General features: G+C 31.0%; 1 long non-coding RNA gene across 1 annotated transcript; it reads left to right on the top strand.

Moving 5' to 3' along the window:
* The first annotated feature begins 9,099 nt into the window (after nt 1-9,099).
* Nucleotides 9,100-14,764, top strand: LOC132300254 (uncharacterized). The gene is made up of 4 exons (XR_009480383.1): nt 9,100-9,329; nt 10,291-10,335; nt 14,073-14,132; nt 14,318-14,764. It is a non-coding gene; the product is annotated as an uncharacterized LOC132300254 (long non-coding RNA).
* The last annotated feature ends 936 nt before the right edge of the window (nt 14,765-15,700 follow it).

Genomic DNA, 15,700 nt, shown 5'->3' with positions numbered 1-15,700 from the left:
AGAGAATAAAAAACAATGATTAGAAAAAATGATAGAAAACAAAAGTAAATAAAATATGGAAGGAAAAGAGAAAAAAAAAAAGATTATTCACTCTTTGTTAATGAATAAATATTATGACATTAATAATATTTATATTAGGAGATTTATTTGTACGTGGATGATAACACCACACTATTGTACATATAACATGATGATTAATTTTTTTTTTATTACATTTAATATAAATTATTATTATAATATATATATAAATTTAATCGAATTGGATTATTATTGGATCAGATTAACATAAATCTATATCCGATTTGTTAAGGAATCAGATTATCAAATTCGGATAGTAATCGAGTTATAAAGGCTATACAAAAAAGCTATCAAGAGGTAGGAAAAACTTTTTTTATACTATAAACATCTCCAAGGGTGGACAGCGGACACTTGATCACCCATACCATACTCTTCTGTTATGTTTGATAGCACTTAACTGGTATTGGATTTGAGATCGGAAAAAGTCTAGTTTAAATTTTGTACTAATTTTTTAAATTTTTAATTCAAGTTGTCGGGAGGCTTAAATATATCTTATGTTATGTTTGATAGCACTGAGTTGGTATAGAATTTGGGATTTTAGGAAGTTTAATTTAAATTTTGTATTATTTTATTTTTTTCAATTTTAAATTCACGTTGTCAGCACCGCCAAACATAATATACTCTGCATATTGAGATACACTCAAACTCACCATCTAAAGTGACTAAATTAAAATAATAAAAGCTTTGTCAAACTCATCATCTAATTGTTTCTAAATTAAAATACGCCTAACGAGCATTTAACACATCTGAAATATGCATATAGCTCATATAATTTTTTATAGGTTATGAAAAGCTAACGTTTATAATAGCGGCAAACAAGAACCTCCCGTCAATTGGCCTTTAATAAGGTGATAAAAATAATAAAATGCCCTTCTTATACTTTTAAAAAATAAAAATTAAGTTAATATAAAATTACTATTATATTCTTTAATTTTGAGATTTATATACAGAAGTAAAAAGTGTTTTGGAAATCAATAAAGAGTAAATTTGGTATTTATTAAATTTAACCCATCATGCGCCATACACATATTTTTTTAATGGTAAAAATCGAAAAGTCCTTGCTTACGAGAAGATAGCAAATTATAGTTGAAAGAAATAATTGGTTTATCACTATATTTGAGCATTATTCAAAAGATCTAAATTCAAATTGGTAACCCTTAAAACTATTTTAATGGTTTTCAAACACATTTAAAATAATTCTTTAAAATAAAAGCATTTTAAGTGATTGAAAAGGAATCTCAAGCGGGAATGGTGCTCGGCATGATATTTTACCACTGAAAAGTAACATATGCTTTCTTATCAATATTTTTGAATGACTGAATTTCTAAATCAAATGCAAGCTCAAGAGCCTTGGCCTAAGCTCTTGCTAAATGATTAAAAACAGGTTTTGGATTATTTAATCATTTTCATATTTAATTTTTAAAATTTTATACCTTGATTTGATATTTATATAAAATTGAAAAGTTATGTTGTGTGGGAAAATTTGGTACAAGTCTATAGATATTGGGTGTAAGTGCAATTTCATATGTTGACAATAAAAGAAGACAAATTCTACATGTTCTTAACAATTAAATTAGTGCAATTTCAACTTGAGCCATACTTTTTGCAACGAATCTTAGCGAGAGAAAATATAGTTTTTAGACGAGAGGCAAAATGCCACATGCACTAGAATAGAGTTATGAAGGTTTGGTCACTTGTTAAGAGTACAATTTTAACATTAATGAAATTCATTCTACTAAAATTACAATTTGAAATTAAACATATATAATTTCATATATATATACATACACACACACACACACACATACATACAGTTATTTTATATATAATATTTAAGTCTAGAGTCTATTTATAATATTTCAATAATACTTCAACTATTTGAACAAGGTTCAAGATTTGGTATAAAACTATGAGTATCAAATAAGGAGTTTATTACTAAATTCTAATTTCATTTAAAAAATTTACTGAACTAATTGCAAATTTTTAAAAATAAAACACTTTTAAGAGATTGAAAAACAATCACAAACGGGGCTTAATCACAAAACAACATACGATAAACTTATTTATTTTGTTTAAAATAGTTTTTTATATTTTATTATTATTTCCAAATCCGAAACTGTTTCTAAAAGTTTGGAACAACAAATGCTGAAATAGAACTAGTGGTTCTCTTAAATGGGTTTAGGACAGTACTTATTGGGCCATTATGAGGCCCAGTGCCTTTTTATTATGCCGGCCCGGCCCAAGGTCAATCTGGCCCTTTCAAGCTTTCACTGCTCCACTCTGCACTTGCTTCTTATTTTAAATTGGGGTCCTTAACTTTCAGTTTTAAAAGCTGAATTATTTCTAATGTTATGTTTAATAGCGCTAAATTGATGTTGAATTTGAGATTAGAAGAAATTTTTAAATTTTTTACTATTTTTTTTTTTTTTTTTTTTCAATTTTAAATTCAAGTTATCCTCACTGCCAAACATAGTATTAGCTTAATTGAAGATACTTTTAACTACTATACTCTGTATTTTGGAATACAAGTCAAACTCACCATCTAATGTTACTAAATTAAAATAAGTATTGCGAGGATTTAACATATCAGTAGTATGTATATAGCTCAAATAAATTTTTATAGGTTTTAAAAAATTCCTAACGTTTATTATATGGGCAAATAAAGGCTCTCGTCAATTGGCCGTTAAGAGAGTAATAAAAATATTAAAATGCCCTTTATACAATTAAAAAAATAAAAAAATTCAATTAATGTAAAATTATTATTATATTCTTTATTTTTGATATTTATATACAAAAGGAAAGGGTGTTTTGAGAATTAACAAAGGGTACTTTTGATATTTATTCATTTTTTTAGCATACAATGTCCACGTACACGCCAGGGTGCACGCTGGGGTACAAAAGTGTGCGAGCGAGGAGTCATAATAGACAAAATTAACTCGGGGACCTTTAAATCGAAATCCGTCTCAAGTGAAACACTTCTTAAGCTTCACGGAAGCTTCCATAAAATTTCCAAACACAAACTCCAAACTTCATTTTTTAGCATACAATGCCAGGGTGCACGCCGGAGTGTTTGAGCATGCGAGCGAGGAGTCATAATGGGCAAAATTGACTCGGGAAAAGCAAAAAAAAGTTTTTCTTTACAATATTTTTACATTCTTAAGGGGGTTATATATACCTAAAGTAGAAATGAGAGGTGTTATTTACTCAAAAAGTATTTTAGATACTTAACCTTCAAGATAATAGAAGCATGTGGTACATTTAAAGGTTGATTGAACCTAAGTAGAAGTTATTGTTCGTGTGCCTCCAATTTTAACTTCTCACCTTAACCATTAAAGCATGAGTTACACGAGCTACACTTCTTGCTTATGAGAAAGTAAGCAAATTATAATCGCAAGAAATTTAAAAATCACTTAAATAAAAACGTAGATACATGATTGTATTTCTTATCAATAAAATAAAAAAAAATTAAAAAAAAAAAGAAGACAAAAGACAATAAAGCAAATAAAAGAAAGCAAAGCAAGTGAATATATGATTTAAAAATCAATCAACCTATGTCAAAAAGTTTCAATAAAAAAAAATAAAAAAAAAAGAAAAAAAAAACTGACATGAGACTAGTATACATACAGCATATCTTACCCCAAAAAAGTAAGACTGGTATTAGTTTATATCAAACTTCCATGCTTATTCAAATATAACTAGACAAATATATTTGAAGAAAACTTGAAGTCAGGATCAGTCTTAGGTTGTACAGTGATTCCTTAATTTTTATTTCTAGTAATATAATGGAGAAAAACTGTCCATGAGTATCTCAGAGTGGAAACAAGACCTTTTAAGGTCAAAACAAGAAATTCAAAACACTCCTATCACGAGGGCAAAGCAAATTGTTAACCCTTAAAACTATTTTAATTGTTTTCAAACACATCTAAAATAATTCTTTAAAATAAAAGCATTTTAAGTGATTGAAAAGTAATCTCAAATGGTAATGGTGCTCGGCATGATTTCATATGCTTGTTAGAGATGTGAGGTTTAATATATAGACATCTTATTTGATAATGAAAGATTAGATGTATTATAATTCACCAAAATATGTACTATCAATTACTCTCTATTCTTCTAAAATCTTCTCTAATTTAACAATTTCTTTACAAAATACTTTATCTCACTATAACAATCCATATATTTATAATTTCTAACGGGAATTATAGAAGCGAAATAGTATGTCGAAATTTTAATGACAATTTTTTAAACCATTATAATAAAAATATATATACCACGTATATAACTAATTAGGCTTGGCATGATTCTTTACCGGTGAGAAGTAATTAGGATTGTAAGATTCTATAAAACTTTTAACTCATACCAACTTTCGAGATCAAATATCTCCGACATAAGTAGGGAATAAGGGTATAAAGCCAACGTGAGACATTCTAACAAAATTAATTAACATTAAAAGATACTAATATACTTGACAAACTCTTAAAATCAACAGGTAAAAATATTAATTTATTATCATTGGAGTGTCTTTGGTAAATGTATCAAATTTCAAGAACTGTCATTGTCCCAAAATAGATAAACTTTCATCAAGTGTCCTTTTGTCAAACATCAAGGAGAGTTACTGTCCTTTACCCTTTAAAGATTTATATGTTCCAACCAGAATACAAATTTTGACATAAAAATCTGATTATGCTATTCTTAATTTTCAACTCAAATATATATTTTTTTCTTTTTCTGTAAAGTACTAAAAAACAATTCATTTCAAAAAATCCTTTCAATTACGATTCTTTCCATAACCGGGTTATTTGAAAATTCCATATCTGATCCTTTCCATCTCCTTTTTCTTCATATATATATATATATATATATATATATTTAGAATAATAGAAAAACAAATTATTTCCATCTTTTTTTTTTTTTTTTTTTTTTTTTTTTTTCACAAACGGGTTTGCATATCTTTGGAATATATATATATATTTTTCTAAATGAAGGATTTTATAAAATATTAACAATATAGTACATGGGGAAAAAAAAAACAAGGGCATCTCTGGAATATTTTGATGATTGAAGAACTTAAATTCTTATTTTATTGATTTGTTTGTGTTTTTTTTTTATACTTATTGTTTTGTTAAATGTTCAGTTGTTACTTTTTTTGTGATTTGGTTTATTTATTTTTTCTTTTCAGTAAGTAAAAAGAGTTATTTTTGTTAATTTATTTTTGAAAATATTTTTTTGGGTAATTATTTTAATATTTTTGGGTAATTATTTTAGGAAAGATTTTGTTTCGAAAGATATCTTATATTTTGGTTTAAATGACTTACTTTTATTGCCATGTGAAGTTGGTGAAGTATAATTTTATATTAGAAGAGCTAAATAGTACAACTCTATATATATATATATATATATATATATATAAGAGGTAAACCAAGTATCCATTGATGGCCCATAAACTGATTACATAGAACGTGGTGGGTGGCATCAATTAGTTAAGGCATTAGAATAAAATATTTATAATATGCGAAACTTTTTTTAAAATTTTTATTTATTTTTTGGTAAGTAAAGGGAGTTGTTTTTGTTAATTTATTTTTGAAATTTTTTTGATTTGAAAGGTATCTTATATATTTTGGTTTATACGTTTTACTTTTACTCTAACGTGAAGCATCAATTTTGTATTTATGGGACCAAATAGCACAACTTTATATTTATATATATTTGCGACCCATCTTTGAAATACTATGATGCCTTTTTAAGTTTTAAATATTGAAATTTGAAATTTAAACTCAAAAGATATTTTTGAAATGATGTGAAATATATTGTTTGAAAAAGAAAAGTGAACGCTTATTTTGGGACGAATAAAAAAAAAAAGTATGACACTTATTTTAGGACGGAAGGAGTATTATATTATATTTATACCAAGTAATCAATTGACGGCCCATAGATTGTGGACTTTGAGTAAAAGAATAAAATATTTATAGGGGTTAAGTGCATTAAATCCCCTAAGCTATAAGCTAATTGTAAAAAATTCTCTTAAATTATAACCTGATTGCAAAAAATCCCTCTAAACTAAAACAAACCCCTTCAACTATGTTTTCCTTGTATTTAACTTAACCACGGCAGCTTTCAACGCCGCAAAACAAAAAAGACAAGTGTACCCTTACAAAATACGACGTCATTTTAAACTTATACCCTTGACTAGTCTTACTTTTGCCTTTTGGTTAAAAAGAAGAAAAAAAAAACCCATTGTACACGTTGTTCACAAACACAACCCAAACCATAAGCAGCAAAAAATACACAGAAAGAGGAAAGCTTAGAGAGAGAGAGAGAAGAGACTAGAGGCATCCATTGCAGATGAAATAGAAGAAAAACATAACAAAGGGGCAACACCTTTGAGAGGTCATCATTATCTTCTATTTCAATGATAAGGCTGATGTGCAAAAAGAGGACATGAGTGTGTTTATTTGTTATTGTGTACACAATCTCTTATCATCCACTTGGAACCTCCCCAAATCCACACTCTCTTGGTACGAATCAACCTTTTCATCTTCTTCTGAGAGGGGTGAGTTTGATTTGGGGAATCAATTTTGGAATTTTCTTAAATAAGGGTTTTACAGAATTGGGAATTTTTTGGTATGTATATATTCAAGAGAGATTTGGGGACTTTTTGACTTACCATGTTGGTTTTGATATGCGAAGCTTTTAATGGAAACCTGGTAGTCAAAAATCAATAAATGAAGATTCCCTGAATCCTATATATGCATATACGTGTGTGTGTGTGTGTGTATATATTTATATATGTATGCCTTCCGGCCTTTCCTATTATATATCAAACAAATCTCTTTGTCGCTCTAGTGCTTGACTCTGGAGAATTCAATGCGTTATAGATGCAATGCAATACTCGCTTCATTTTGTTAATGCTCACAGCAGAGTTAGGAAAAAAAAAAAAAAAATTGAACATGTCGTCAACGAATTCTCCATGTGCGGCGTGCTAGTTTCTTCACCGAAAATGCACCCAAAGTGTGTGTTTGAGCCATGTTTTCCACCGGACCAGCCTCAGATGTTTGGGTTTTGAAGTTGGAGCACTGTGCTCGCGTTGAAGAAGATGAACAGTGATTAGACTAGCATAAGGCTGTGTTTGGGCTGTGGGGAATTAGGTTTAGGTGGTGTTTGGGTTTGCAGAAGGGCATTATTGTCCTTTTATATTCTCAAGGGCACTATGGTCATAAATATTCAAAATTTGTGTCACGTGACTGCAAATGGTATTTTTGACCGCAATATTCTACCGGATTGTGCAAACTGTAACAAAAATGAAAGTTCAGGGTGTTTTTTTGCAATTTTTATAATTTAAGGGGGTTTCTTGCAATAGGGCCAAAAGTTTAGGGGGGGTTTAGTAACCCTATTTATAATATGGAAAACTTTCTTAAAATTCCATTTCTTGTCCGGCAAGTGTCTTGTCTTGCAAGTATAGAAGGTTTATAAATACAGGGTGCAAGAACGAAAGAAAAGGAGACAAAAAAAATTAACATATATTCACCAGACACCCTTTAGCGGCACAGTAAAAAACCCTATATTTTAACCTAAAGTCCGGCGTGGTGGTGGTTTTGTTCGGCCGCCGCCCGGAGCCTGGTGAAGAAAAAGTGTACTGTTCGGCTGTTTTGAGAAAGAAAAACAAAACTTTTCTTCAGTCAATTCTGTTCGGCTCTTTTGAGAAAGAAAAAAAGTAAAAGCCAACTACTCCAAATCAAAAGGTACTCCCGAAAAAAACATCTCTCGTACAAATCCTTGATGCCTTAAAGTTATTGCTTACAATAACTTTATGCTTACCTTACTATTACATATGCGTGGACGTATGAATTCAGTGGTTGTTTGTGTATTTTTTTTTTCTTTTCATTTTTTACTTTATGAATATATATGTTTCCTGATATCTTTATTAATTTTAATTTGAATTTTATTAATTAATTTGAAAGTGGTGCTAGAGTTTGACTTTTGTAAATTAATAAAAAAAAAAATTAGGTTTTTATATTAATACTGAAATATTTATATTTTATTTTTTTATTAATTAATTTTTTTTATTATTTTAATACTGAAATATTTATATTTTATTTTTTTATTAATTAAGAAATATTTTAATACTAAATTATACCATATTCTCTCTACAGGTATAATTTAGTTACACTCTACACTCATGTCCCTTTAATTTTACACACACACAAACAGAGATCTTGATTCCAAATATGATTGATATAGAAGTTGTTCAAATCACGATTCTATGTAGTGCTACAACATTGCACGATTCTACAATCCTTAGACTCCCAAAAAGGAGTTAAATCGCTTAAAAATAGTTCCTTTGGATAGAATTGGAATAGAATTGGGATAGAATAAAATAGTAGAATACGATTTTATTGTGTGCCTTTACAATTCGTATAGTACTGATTGTATACAATTTTATTGTGTGCCTTGTTAGGCACTGTATTGTTGCGCTGACACTGTTTTGCGGGCCAAAATAATAATTTGAATTTTATTAGGTAATATCTAATTTGAATTTTATTAGGTAATTTAAATTTTATTAGTTAATTTGTAATTTAAATTTTATAAATTTTTTTTTATAAAATTATTAGGTAATTTGTAATCTGAGTTTTATTAGGTAATTTGTAATTTGAGTTTTATTAGGTAATATTTTTTTTAATTAACAAATATTTTTTTTATATTAATAAATAAATATTGATATACTGAAACAGTGAAACTCCTATGCACTTTTAATTTGAAAAATAAATTTTTATGTAATTAGAATTTTATTTGGTAATTTGTAATAATTTAAATTTTATTAGGTAATATTTTTTTTAATTAATAAATATATTTTATATTAATAAATAAATACTGTAGATATAGATATAGATATAGATATAGATATAGATATAGATATAATACACACAGCAAAGTTATATACAGTATATATATGGGTACGGACTAAGTTATATATATCACACGGGTGACCCCATAAAATAAGTTGGACATAGCAGCAATCAACAACAACTCCTTCCTCGTCCTTTTTCAGTGTTATTGGCAGTAGTCAAACTAAACCTGAATTTGACAGAGAAATTACTGACAATACTCTTTGTTCTTCCCAAATCCCCATCATCTCTCTCATATCTCCCCATCCTTTCTCTCTCTCTCATTTTCTTCTCTCTCTTTTGTGTCCTTTCATCCCCATGCTCTAGCACCGCCAACAACCGAGCTTTGCCACCATATTCTCTCTACAGGTATAATTTAGTTACACTCTACACTCACCTTCAATGTCCTTTTAATTTTAATTTTCGAAAAATAATGTCCCTTTAATTTTACACAAACACACAAACAGAGATCTTGGAACCCTAGCATAAAACCAAATATTATTGTTGTAAAGTTATTCGAATCGTAATTCTAGGTCGTAGATTCTACAATCCTTAGACCACGAAACGAGTTAAATCGCATGAAAATCGTTTCTTTGGATAAAATTGGGATAGAATAGTAGAATCGTATAATATGGTAGAATACGATTTTATTGTGTGCCTTGTTTGGCCCTGACACTGTTTTGATGGGTTGGGCTCTTTTAATAAGAAAGCCCAACAATCATGGGGCCCAAAACAGTAAAGATAAAGATGAAATTCTGAATTTGAAGTCTCCAAATTCAGTTGGTCTTCGACACCAGGCCTCTTTTTGGTTTCTTTGTTTCTTGTTCAGATATTCCTAATTGATAAGCATGGGTATTTTTCTTGTTCAGTTAATCTGTTCTGTTTATGTTCTATTTATGTTTTTGGATATCAATGTGGTAATTTTGGTCAGTGTATAATGTTTATAACTTTATGTTCATAATTCAGTAATTCATATTGTTATTAGCACTAGCATCTGAGTTATTAATAATTCTTTTTTTTATATATATAATTTATATCTAATTGAATTGATGTTGAAAGTTTGAAACTTGTTTAGTTGAATTATTTGGATATATTAGTAGCAGTACATTCCCTTATACATTATATTTGGATTGGTACTTCTATACAAGTTTTGTGTTTTGGACTTATCTTTGCTATATCTTAGATATATTAGTTTGAAACGTTTTTCTACTAGTTTGGTAGAATTTTACGATTTTACAATTCTAATTCTACGGAGTCCCCAACGATCCTACGTAGAATCCCGATTTTAACAACCTTGATCAAAACTGATCTTTTGCTCATGTTAATGCAGACTTTTCTTGGTGCTGGTTTCTGCATGGTGATCACTTCTAGCTAGGTTTGCAGGCCATTTCCTTTTTAATTGTCATATGAAAATTTTATTTTATTTAATATTCTATGGAAATTTTGTCTATGAAATTCTGAATGATGCATATATGCCCCTCTCTCTCCTCCAAAATCCCACACTCTCATGACGAGCCATGTTTGAAATGAGAGTGTGGGATGGCTTTTAGGGTTTATGGTTTGATGGTCAGTGAGAAAATGGGATGGGATTCCATGGTGGTAAGGCAAGGTTTTGTAGAGTGTAAGGAGTGTGAGGGTTTGTGTCGGAGAAGGATTTGAATTGATGTCCTTTCATTGATTCCTCCTGCTATCCCCCTTGCTTGGCCCTTCCTCGAAGGGGTTGTTGTGTAACAGGTGCATAATGGCCGATTTTATCATCAACTTGATGAATTAATTTCAAGATATAAGGCTTTCAAATCCTTTGATAACATGGATTCCTATTTCTCAATGATATCCCACGATCAAGACAATTGGTTGAATCCCGTGAAACCATTTCATAGATGTTTATTGATATCTTCTTTTTATAAAGCAAATCGACTTCAATTCTTGAATAATCCACATCACATAGGATGCAAGCGTTATCCGGAATGATTGGGTGTAAAGCGTCTGTAGGTGGCTTCGTCAAATCCTAGGGCTTAACCCTGGACAGGACAAGTGGGAAATGTTGCGGTGAACCAGAAAAGTTTGGGTAGAGCCAGATCTAAACGTTGGCTAGGTAAGCGTCCTGTAGTAAGAGGAGTAGTTATGAAACCTTATAGACCATCCCCATGGGGGTGGTGAAGGGAGGGCCCCAATAGGTAGAAAAAAACCCACAACCCTTTGGGGTTATCCTGCACTTGGAAGGAAGTAGAAAAAGGAATAAATATAGTGATAATTTGATTCTTCGTCTCCCTAGTAAATAGGAGAGAAAATGGAATTTATTTCTTCATTTTTTTCAAAAGAAAAAAAAAATAGGAGTAAGCTGTGACACGTTCACTTAAAAAAAACCCTATCTATGTTATGGGAACGACGGGAATTGAACCCGCGCATGGTGGATTCACAATCCACTGCCTTGAATCAATGTGAGGGTTTGTGTCGGAGAAGGATTTCTTCTGCCGGAGAAGCTGCTGTTGTTTAAATTCCTTGATCAGAGCCATGTTGCATTTATTTTTGTTTAAACTCTATTTATTATTCTTTTTAATCACTCTTTCCTGTCCTCTGATGCAGTTACTTGGGATGATTGTATAATAGAGTAGCTTTTCAAAATTTTGTACTACCCTTAGACTTAGTTGCCTTTGAGGAATTTGATCCCATTTGGAAGATGTTTTTCTCTCCCCCAAATTCAACCTGTACTACGCTGCCTAGATTTCTAGACCTTCTATCTTCAATCTTCTTGATGTGAGTCTAGCCTTTGCTGTTTTTCTGGTACTGGTGTTCTTTTTCTCCTTAATTTTAATCCAATTTTAAATAACAAAAAATGAATTGAAAATAAGAAGTTGCATGATTTTGTGTATATATATATATATATATATATATATATATATATAATTACACTTAAGGCCCCATTCGCTTATGTATAAACAAATGGTAATAGATATTGGTATCTACCAATCGAAAGAGGGCTCTCTAACTCTTCTTCAAGCTCACTAGTTCTACGGTGTTTGCCGTTAACAGTGTTGCCTTGCAAAACCCCTTTCATAAGACCCAAGAGTTAGTTTTCTTTGTCTTTGGTCTTGTCTTTTTACTTCTTTTAATGAAACATTTTGAGGGTGAGAAATGTGGAGTTTTCTTGTGGGTTTTACTGCATTATTTATTTATTTGTGAATATGGAAGAAGACGTTCTGACACCTCATTAAGATCAATGTGTTTTTTTGTCATTCAGTTTTCTTTTGTTTTCTGTACCTACAATTTTTATTTTTTATTTTTTATTTTTCTTTAAGTTTTAGTGATTTCGATCTTTTATATTTTCTTTTCATGTTTCAAAAAATGTTTCCAAAGCACATAATGCATTTTAATCCATAGTAAGGATCCTACATTAGCATGTTAAAAGTTAAAGCATCAATAGGTCTCTTTTGCTCACCTATATAGATTAGCAAGCTGTCTACACTGCCATTTTTATTAGCTCGAGTTATCCTACTATAGTTTATAGAGCTGGGATTCACCGCTGGTACAACACCTGTGCTGTAGACGAGAAGATCTGGCCTTTAGTTTATAACTCATTAAAAGTTTTCTTTACTGTGTGTACAGTGTAATGCAATAAGCTGAGTTATAATTTTAATAATGAATTCGTAAGGTACTACTTGTCTGGAGTAGTCTAATAGGGAAAAAACCATTTCTCTTGTGGACTATATATATGGAGCAATATCCTGTAAAGGCTTTCGCCTTTGATATCGACCTTAACAGGTTCTTTTGTGCTCTTAAGCCGTTTTGGTCTTTTCTGGGCTGTTTTCTGTTTGAGTATAATTTATCATAAAATGAAAAAGGAATTTGTAAGGCCTTTTATTTAACAAAATATAAATTGAAAATAAGAAGTTGCATGATTTGATGATCGAGATCATAGTTCTTAAGCTATTGATGAGTTGATTAGGGACTTATTTCAGTCTGGACATATATATGGTTGCTTTCACCCCATATGCATTATCTATCAGTTTCTTAAGTGTCAAACATCGCTCATTTCTTTTTGCTTTATTTTGTATGTATATAGTTACATTTAAGGCCCCATTTGCTAATATATATATTATTAATACACAACTTGCTTGTCGAGGCTGGGAGAACTATAGAAATTGATTCTGTAATCAGCTGTTGATGAGTCGAATAAATAATAATAGCCTTTATTTATTGCTAGGAGAAAGAAACTTCAGGAAAAAAAAGAAAAAAAAAACATTGCTATTTACACCTACTATAAAAGAGATGATCAGGTCTGGTGCACAACATAGACACACTTTGATCTTTATAATTATGTCTGTTTTGGCTTGCAATTAGAGATTTATTTTTGTTTTAATGACTTAATCTTTCTAGTGTTTTCATGTTGCAAAAATGTTTCCAAAGCATGGCTCATATTATGTGACCACTGCCTTTTAATCTACAGCCGAGGATTGTCGTTGATGATAGGTTGATCAATAGAAAAATGCTATTATGGGGACTTACGTGAGGGTTTTACTGCAATTTCCATTTTCTTTCTCTCTCTCTCTCTCTCTCTCTCTCTCTCTCTCCCCACCTTTTTTTTTTTTTCTCGACTATGGAGGAAGAGGTTCTGAAACCTCATTAAGTCCAAAGGTTCTCTGAATTTTATAAGTGTGATTTAAGGAGAACAGTGAGCACTAAAGAAGAGTACCCCACCAAACGCCAAAACAACTCAATGATCACATGTAAAAACAACAATAGGTCCACTTTACCTAGGGTAAAAAAAAAGAACAATGGGTCACTTCTGCTCACCTGTATACATTAGAAGGGTCTTGATTTGTGTTTCATCGGACTCATGGCTATACGCTTTTCTGAAGAATTCAAATCTCACTGGTCATTATAAATTATATGTCAGTTTTAGCTTGCAATTCGAGATTTCTTTTAGTTTCAATGACATGATCTTAATAGTTTTTTCATGTCAACAAAATGTTTCCGAAGCATGCCTACTATTATGTGACCACTACATTTTGAGCCTTTCTATGTACATGTATATATATTTTCTATATATTATCTGCTTAACAGAAGAATAACCTTCAACATACCGAAATCTGAAGAGTTTGTTCTTTGCAGATAAATTTAAGCCTCACATTCCATTGATTGCATTCGAGCTAGAGTAAGAGGCAGATGGAGGTATGTATTAATTTCTTATAATTTTTAGTCTTTTCTTAAGTTTCTGAATGATTTCTTACTATTCTTATTCTCTTCCTCTTTGAATGATGGTAAGTTCTTACTATTACTTCCCCCGCCCCCCTCTAGTTTAGATGATATAGTTTACTTCAAGAACACTCAAATTTGTGTATTTTTTTGTCTTGAAGATCGATTTGGTGGAAGTGGATCCAGTCACTGTTTCTCTAGATAGAAAACTGGCCTCTTTGCCCGATGAGCTAATAAACCCAGTGATTTTAATGTTCGGTTCGACAAAGGAACTGAGTCACCATATGTACCAAAGTTTGTATCCATTGGTCCAAACTATAGAGATAAAGAAGAGCTCAAATATATGGAAAACATCAAACTGCACTACTTGAAAAAACTCCTCTCTGATAATAATCAGTTCTCTGTTGATAAGTATGTGAGGGCTATGAGACTTGAAAGTCTTCCTACATGGTACGCAAAACCAGTCAGCTTAGATGCACACATAGAGATGATGGTGGTTGATGGGCTCTTTATAATTGAGTTGTTTAGGCGCGAAGGTGATGATTTCCAGGGACAACGTAATCTCGACATACTTTCCCCTGGTATATATTATCACATGCCAGTTGACCTCATTTCCACCCTGCTCACTTTATTCAGTTTGACAGAGCCTGCCCCAGAAGAAAAATTGGTCGACTTAGCCTTCTCGTTTTTTAGACATAGATTATATAAGAGAAATATCCGAACTACAGAGGATGATTATGGTCAGCCAGATTTTGGTATTCAACATCTACTACATCTACTACACTATATGTTGTGTCATTCGTTCAGGGGTGGAATGGTGGTTCATGGATATTTTAGGGGTAGGAGAGCTACTACGCAGTCCATGAGCAGCGTGACAGAGCTACAACAGGCTGGAATCAAGTTCAAAAAGCCTGAATTTACTGACTCAGCATTCAATATAAGATTTCGAAACAAAGTCCTGGAAATACCACCTCTGATTTTTTCTTACACGACGGAGAAAATCTTTAAAAATTTAATTTATTACGAGTCGTACACTGGGAGGATGGAATCACCACAATCGTTGTCTTTCAGTCACTATATTAGATTCATGCAGTTTTTAATCCAAACTCCGAAGGATGTCCAGGAACTTTGCCAGTGTGGAATTGTAGAAGATACGCCCTTCAATGATGAAGCAGTCTTGAACATGATCAGGGAGCTTTCTCCAAGTTGCAGCATAGATCATTATCTACCACCCTACTATTGGGAAGTTATTGATGATGTTAATGCCCACTGTGCTAGACATCGAAACACATGGCTGGCGAAGTTAAAAAAGAGTGACTCTTGCTCAGTCTTCTTTTAATCTGTTACATTGCTATCATGATACTTTTGACTGCTTACCCTGCACTTGCTTGTTATGCTAAATTGCAATCCTTTAACTTTCACAAATAAAATTGTCTTCAGACCATTGTTCTGATAAAACTGCAGCTAATATAATTAGATTTAATTGTTGTTATTCCTTAATTTAAAGTTTCTCAATTTACAAGTTTACATTAGTATTCATGTCT

This window comes from Cornus florida, unplaced genomic scaffold (assembly GCF_030987335.1).
Source record: "Cornus florida cultivar Cherokee Brave unplaced genomic scaffold, ASM3098733v1 CherokeeBrave_3.0.0_Hap2_Chr01, whole genome shotgun sequence".
Taxonomy (NCBI): Eukaryota; Viridiplantae; Streptophyta; class Magnoliopsida; order Cornales; family Cornaceae; genus Cornus; species Cornus florida.
This window is presented reverse-complemented; position numbering and strand designations above follow the sequence as displayed.